The following is a 7057-nucleotide window of genomic DNA, read 5'->3' as shown; positions in this document are numbered from 1 at the left end:
CCTGCTGTCTCTGCATCTTTCACATTTCCTTTCATCAAGGTAATACAGTGGTAAAGACTCCCGTGCTAAGCTCTTCCCAATATGGTGAGACACACCATTAAAAGGTATTTTTTAAACATCTGTGTTTTTAGAGTGATTCCTAGAATTCTACAGTTTCTCAAAAACTTTAACCAGCTGTAAATAACTCTATTATGCATTTCTTCCTACATAAGGTGTATTATATCTCATTTCCTTAGTGGTTTATTCTCTAAAACCACAGGTTGCAGTTTAGAAGCTATTACAAACAGGTTGCTCTTTAGACCTTTTCCATAAACTGTTTCTTATTTCACATTAAAAAAATCTGAGTAGGTTTGTTTTCTGGTTGCAGACATCTGCCCTGGACCAAACAATCCCCATCCCCAATGAGGCAGAGCAGCCTGAACACAGACCCTACACAACCCAGATGTGCTGGCTGATGTTGCCTTTCTTGAACCTTTAAAAGCCACTATTTTAGTCTCAAGTAGAAGGAGAGAAAATCCTTAAACCTCAACTAATCTTTGTAGAAGAAAACCCATTTCTTTCCCTTCAGTACAACACCATGTGCTCAAGTTCCCTTTTCTGGAGGTCTCCCAGGCTGACAGCCATTTTCTATCACCTAATAGCTACAAAACAACTACAAACCCACTTCCTTTCAAATTTCACTGACAAAACACCCAACACTTCCAAACAGCTCTACCTATAGACCAGCCTCCTGAATAAATAGTCAATTCCATGTTTTAGAGCCATCTCCAAGAACCACCAACTTGGAGAAAACATGTTGAAACCGTTGGCTATGGAATCACCTCTTCTACCCAGTTTCATGGCATGACTGCTTGGGCCCAGGCTCCCCTCAACCCAGTGCTTTGTGATGCCATTCTGTTCCATCAGGAACCTTGGGAACCATCAGGAATCTCCAGAATTTCAGCCTGGCCCATGTTTATTCATGTTTGCTTGAGCTTTTATTGCTGTTTATTATGGCCATGCTCTGCTGGTTGGGCAGAAATGGCTAAAGTGGTGTTTAGAACATTCTCCTGAGAAAAAAAAAAAGGTAGTGGCAGAGAAGTGCCTTTGTAATTAGCTAATGAAACAGTGCAGTTGATCTTGGAATTTTATACACCACTAAAAAGCAGCTGGTTTTCCCTATTTAACATCCAATTGGGGAAGTAACAAGTATCGACGGAAGAGGCTCAGGAAGCCATTAAAAAAATCCCTAATGATCTTACTTTCTAAGCTTCTAGCAGAGGGTCTCTCCCAGTGCTCTTTGGACAGTTTATCTGCTGCCTCTGCCATCAGTCTTCCAACCTTTAGCAAGTTCTCATAGAGCCTGTTCTGATGGAGCCTTCATTCTCCTTTCTATGAGAGCATCTCCAATGCTTCCACGATTCCTAGGCCCCTTGCTTACTCCTGCAGCCCTCTGAGGCAGGAAAAAGTATGAATGAACTTACAACAAGGTACACTAATGCAGAAATAAAATTCAAGTAGGTTTTAGGACAGTTACAATACCGGAGAAAATATCAAGAAAGGACAAGAACAGTGCGGAATTAATTTTACTTTATTGTAATTTAGTAATTGTATTCAATGGAATGACACTCCATATTTTCCTGATTTAATCTTCTTTTTGACAAAAACAGTCACAGTTTGGAACAATTCCTAGTTTGGAATACAGGGTGCACTTTCAGCACAATGCAATGTACAACTTCACATTTTATTAGGGTAAAGGGCTAACAAGCCTTTCTGGCTTTGGGTCACTGGGTTACCTGTCATGCAGCTGTAAATATCCCTCCAAAGAAAGATAACCAGTAATATAAACTTAGACTTTGTCTTCCCAGCAACCATTACCTCATAGACAGGCTGATGGCAGCATTAAAAAGCACTTTTTGAAACCATTATTGGGAAGCAGTAAGTTAAATCAAATCTATAATAGCTGTCATGTAGGTAGAACGAGACTGGTATGAGAACCATATATCAACTGAAATTGTTACACATATTGTCAGTGTTTTTAGAAGACTAGAAATCCATACTGCTGAATTTTACTCTTAGCATTAAAATCTGCAACTCTAACATTCATCATTCAAGAAGGCAAAAAAGCATTTGCTTATTCCTACCTTTTGTGGAATCCAAATCCAGACCTGGATTCACTATTGTACCATAACATGATACAAGAAATCCACATTGGTGCTACCTGCTTCAAGTGGAAGGGCTGAGAACTAACTTACCATTGCTCTCACCACAAAATTGATTACATGCAAGGAAAAGCGTAAATCATCACAAGTCTTTTCAGAAGCACTGTTATATTTATAAAAAAATGTTCCTAATGATCTTTTGGTAACATCAACATGAACTACTAAAAGAGTTTCTAGGGACCACCTCTTGCCCCTTCAAAATTCTTGGCAGTGGTGGCATTAAATGAGACAGAATCACAAAGGAAGTGAAGGAAATCACAGCCAGAGGCATAAAAGCCAAACCCCTCCTCTTCCAAATCACACAGCTGCTGAGCAGCAGCTGGGAAACCAGCTCCCCAGGACACTCACCTTTGCATATTTTGCCACCACGTATTTGGGATTGGTTTTCTCTGAAGTTTCAGCACTTAAACACTGCAATCAACAATGCTGAATTTGCTGGATTAATTAAAAGGTTAGATCAGAACACTCATGTATTCAAGATTTTGCACAAAAATACTGATGGTGGAGAAAATTAAGGTGCATTTTAAAACTGAATTTACATAAGCAACCAACACTAGTCTACAAATACATAATGCTCAGCTCAATCTGATACATAATGTTTTTTCTTCTAATGAAAATATCCTCAGGATGATGTTAGGGAACCAAAACTACCTGTGTCAAGGAAAACAATGTAGCTTACCTATTTCCCTTTATGAGAGGTATTTCTTAAATACCCTTTATAGTGGGAATCTGAAATGCTTCAGATTTTTACTAAAAATAATCAGAAGGTTAGAGAAGGTTAAAAACTATTATTTTGGTTCTGGAGAGTTAACAGAAATTCCAATGATGCTTTTATTTCCCCCTCTTCAGTAATCTGAAGGAAATTTAAAAGCCAAGGGCCACAGTTGCTCTATTCATAGAGCACTTTAAGAGTGATGAGGTTTCAGCAGAGGAGTGACACTTAAATGTTCTCAACCAAATTAAATTACATGGGGCAACCTTCAGGTTCCTACAGCCTGACATCAATAAGACATGGTATTATTCTGACAAAATTAGGCTGCTTCTTCAAACCAACTGTTTTTTTTCTTGCCACCTCACCGTCCCAGTGCCTTCCCCAAGAGATACTTACATTTATGGGTTTTTTTCTTCCACAAATGTGGAGAAAATAATTTGTAGAAGTTGTCATTTCAGCCCCACTCAATTTAGACATAGGCTTCTTGTGTGAACTCCAGCTGCAAGCCTCACAGGGTAAGCTCAGCACTCATGCCAGAAAGATGTATGGAAATATGTAGAGTGTTAACCACTCCCAGTCTTACACACATTTCCCAGCCCTCTTTGTGCCTTTTGATGCTGGAAAGGCTTCAGGTCTTGGTCACTGCAGCCCTGAGCAGAGGGAGCACTGCCCACTGTCACACACTCATCACACAGAAGTCATACCTGTTGATGCTCTTAAACAAGTCACAGGCAAAACTACTGAAGACAGGTACCATGGTTGTAAAAATTAACCATGTTCCATTAAGTATTTGTCAGGAAACAAAAAGTCTCCTAACTTTTACTTAAAATTTTCCCAAAATTCTTCTATTTCCATTTTCACAACACTCCTCTAGAGGCTGTTCTAGAAATCCTTCCCAATTTGAAGAGCCAGCCTCACACATTAACTGTTGTTACTAGGCTAAGGATATAGCATTAGAAAGCTGTAAGCACCTCTTGAATAAAGGGGATGCAATCAGGCACCCACGAAGCAGCTCCCAGTTAAAACCAAACATCATAAAGAGTTTTAAGTTACTTTGTTCTCATTTACTCATTAACCCCACCATAGATGTTTGTCTACTACGAGTTTTCAGTTCCCTTCACACACCACCTCCCCCAGTTTCTGGAGTTAGCCAAAGCTGAGATACCTTAAAGGTGGACAACTGCTTTGATCCAGCATGGCAAATCCTACTTTTCTGCACAGTTACTTAAATTCACTCAAATAACCTTTCAGACTAAGAAGGACAGCAGGAGTCTGTAAACAAGAATAAATTTATTTTAGATTCTTTAAAGATTTAATGATATACAAAATGTATACAGTATTATATCCTTATAACATTTTACCTTTCCCCGTCAAACATAAAACACCATTTAAACAGCTATTGTGTTCGTGCCTTAGGTCTGTATCTATAAGATACACTACGGAATAAAAAAATTTATAGAGCTATATACTGCCCTTTTAATTAAAAATTACAAATTAGTACCTATGTAACAAAAAAAAAAAATCGCAGCATGAAACTTCAGTTGGACAAGAGTTTTTCTTGCTGAATGCTCAACAATATTTGGGACAGTTAAATTACATTTTATTGGCATGAAGGTGCATTGCAATCTCCCATACTTTACATAATGCTAATCCAACCCTAGTCTCTCTTAAATAAGTACCACAAATAACATAACATTAAAGATGTTTTCTACACAATTTTAAATACATTTAAAAGTTATGTGTACATTCGGGTTTTGATATACTGGTTTTACAGGATCTTTGGAAGGCATAACTTCTGAAGCAGTCACTACACACGAGGGAAAGCACTTCCAACTTGTGTTCTTACAAGGCAACTTATTTGGACCAGTACACACTATTTCTTCTATTAAATATCATTATACCAGTCTATCATGGCTTCGTTACTAGTTGATGGTGACTTGATAAAATTGAAATGTATAAAACTAGAAATTTCATTATGCACAATTAGGGCTCTATTCCACAAAAACAAAACAAACCACCACGAAACAAAACAAAAAGAGCTTTCCAGCCTTGAAGCTGAATCCTGATTCAGGGGACACTCTCTCTCCACTGCAACAGATCAAGTTCCTACCTTCAGCCTCGGCCTACTGACATACACACACCTTATTTGGCTCTGTCCTCTTTAAAAGGCCAGATTAAAAGACACCTGGTGAGAAAACATTAGTGGAACGCTTCCAAAAATGCTCGAAGAATATTCTGGCACTACAGAGGTAGGTGCTTTCTTGTCTTTTGCTGGTTGACAGTAAGATGCCTGCCAAACAGACAAATGCTTCACCTTAAGACATCAACTACCAAAACCCTTTTTGGTTGAAGGCATATTGCACACCACAGGACTACAGAGAGAAACTCCTCCTCTAAACAAAACAAACAAAAAACCCCACCCAACCAAAAAACACAATACCTTCTGCTAAAAAGCCCCTTTAAAAACATCTTAAATACTTGTCATTATTCAACCTTTAAAATGATGAGCCACCAAGCTGTTCTCTGTAGATGGTTATCACAAGTTGTTAGGTCCTTAAATTATGAACCGGCCAAAATTTGACTTAAGACAGCAATGCTTGTTTTTACATATCTTTCTTTTAAGTAGCAAAGGAAAGATAAGTGACAACTTTGTGACACTTCATGAAGTTTGGATGAAGCCACTGATTTGGTCACATCATTAGAGCATCAGACGAATAGAATGAGCTGAATCAGATTCTTTGGTGCAGCTTCCAGGCTGAATTGTCAATTCAGGGGAATCATCCTGAGGAAATATGATCTTGTCAGGTGTGTAATCATTTCTCTTCAGATCTGTACAAACAAAATAAAGTCATATTGATTACTAATTATTAAGCCAGTAGAATGGATGGGGCATAGAAGTCTTTCAAAAGCTTGGGTTTGCACAGGTAGTCCAAGGAGAATTCCTCAGCATGTGCTGTGTCAAAAAAGGGTGTCTTTCTCATACATGTAGTAAGTCTAAAGCTCTGCTTTAAAAGAGATTGAAATTTTAATGTATGTATTTTATAGCAAGTACTGAGACTACTTTCCATGGAAAACAGATCCTTCCATGATGTGTTTTGAGATTACCTGGAATTCACAACTCAAATTAAAAAAAAAAATTCTCTCTCTTCATGTGAGAAACAACCTGGAAGAGAAGTGTCAGAGAGGCAGAAATCATGCAAGTTCCTTATGTTGTTCTCCTGGAGTCTAAAAGCCTGATACAGAGAAACAATTTCAAGGTTTGTACTTTAGTCCATGCAGCAAAAATATCTGGAATTGAAAGTTTTTAACAGAATGAATTTCTGCAATCTTAGACAAATTAAAAAAAAAACAAAACAAATCCAAACACAACAAATAAAAAATCCTCAACAACAACAAAACAACCCCAAACTAAACCCTAAAAACAAATAAAAGCCCCATTTTGTTTGATAAGCCTAAAGGTTTGCAATCACTGTGACATTTTTCCTTACTTTTTCTAGGATCCTTTCTCATTTTTTACTGTACATTCTCAAGTCTTGATCAATCTACCTTCCTCAAATGCTGTGCATACGGATATAGAACATGCAGACATTCTTAATTCCTTTTGAGAGTGAATCTTATTCATGTCTATAAATAACTGAGGGTGGGTGTCAAGAAGGAGAGGCCAGTCTCTTTTCCGTGATGCCCTGTGACAGGACATGGGGCAATGGATGCAAACTCGAAGCACACGAAGTTCCACCTCAACATGAGGAAGAACTTCTTTACTGTGAGGGGGTGACAGAGCACTGGAAAGGCTGCCCAGAGATGATGTGGAGTCTCCCTCTCTGAAGTCTTTCAAGACCCCCTGGACACGTTCCTGTGTGACGTGCCCTAGAGGACCCTGCTCTGGCAGGGAGGTTGGGACTCAATGATCTCCAGAGGTCCTTTCCAACCCCTACCATTCTGTGATTCTGTAATTCCTTCATTTATGATTTAATATTAAAATGGTGTATAATTTTTAAATTAAAATTACAAAACTGCTGTTAATACTTATTCCAGTTGCACAAGATGACACAATTTATTAACATATCACACAATGTTTCATGACACAAGTGTCTCAGAAGAATTACAGAAACTCTTACCAGGAAGTTTAAGCTTCCTGCAGCAG

The 7057-nt window shown here is 38.3% G+C and overlaps 1 protein-coding gene across 1 annotated transcript in view; it reads right to left on the bottom strand.

Annotated features, from left to right (window-relative positions):
- The window catches only part of USP50 (ubiquitin specific peptidase 50), a 14525-nt gene that overhangs the window by 4156 nt on the left and 3312 nt on the right, over positions 1–7057 (bottom strand). The window lies entirely within an intron of this gene.

Source organism: Chaetura pelagica, unplaced genomic scaffold (genome assembly GCF_000747805.2).
Source record: "Chaetura pelagica isolate M959 unplaced genomic scaffold, ChaPel_1.0 scaffold222, whole genome shotgun sequence".
Lineage (NCBI taxonomy): Eukaryota > Metazoa > Chordata > Aves > Apodiformes > Apodidae > Chaetura > Chaetura pelagica.
The sequence above is the reverse complement of the archived record's forward strand: the minus strand, read 5'-3'. Positions and strand labels throughout refer to the sequence as shown.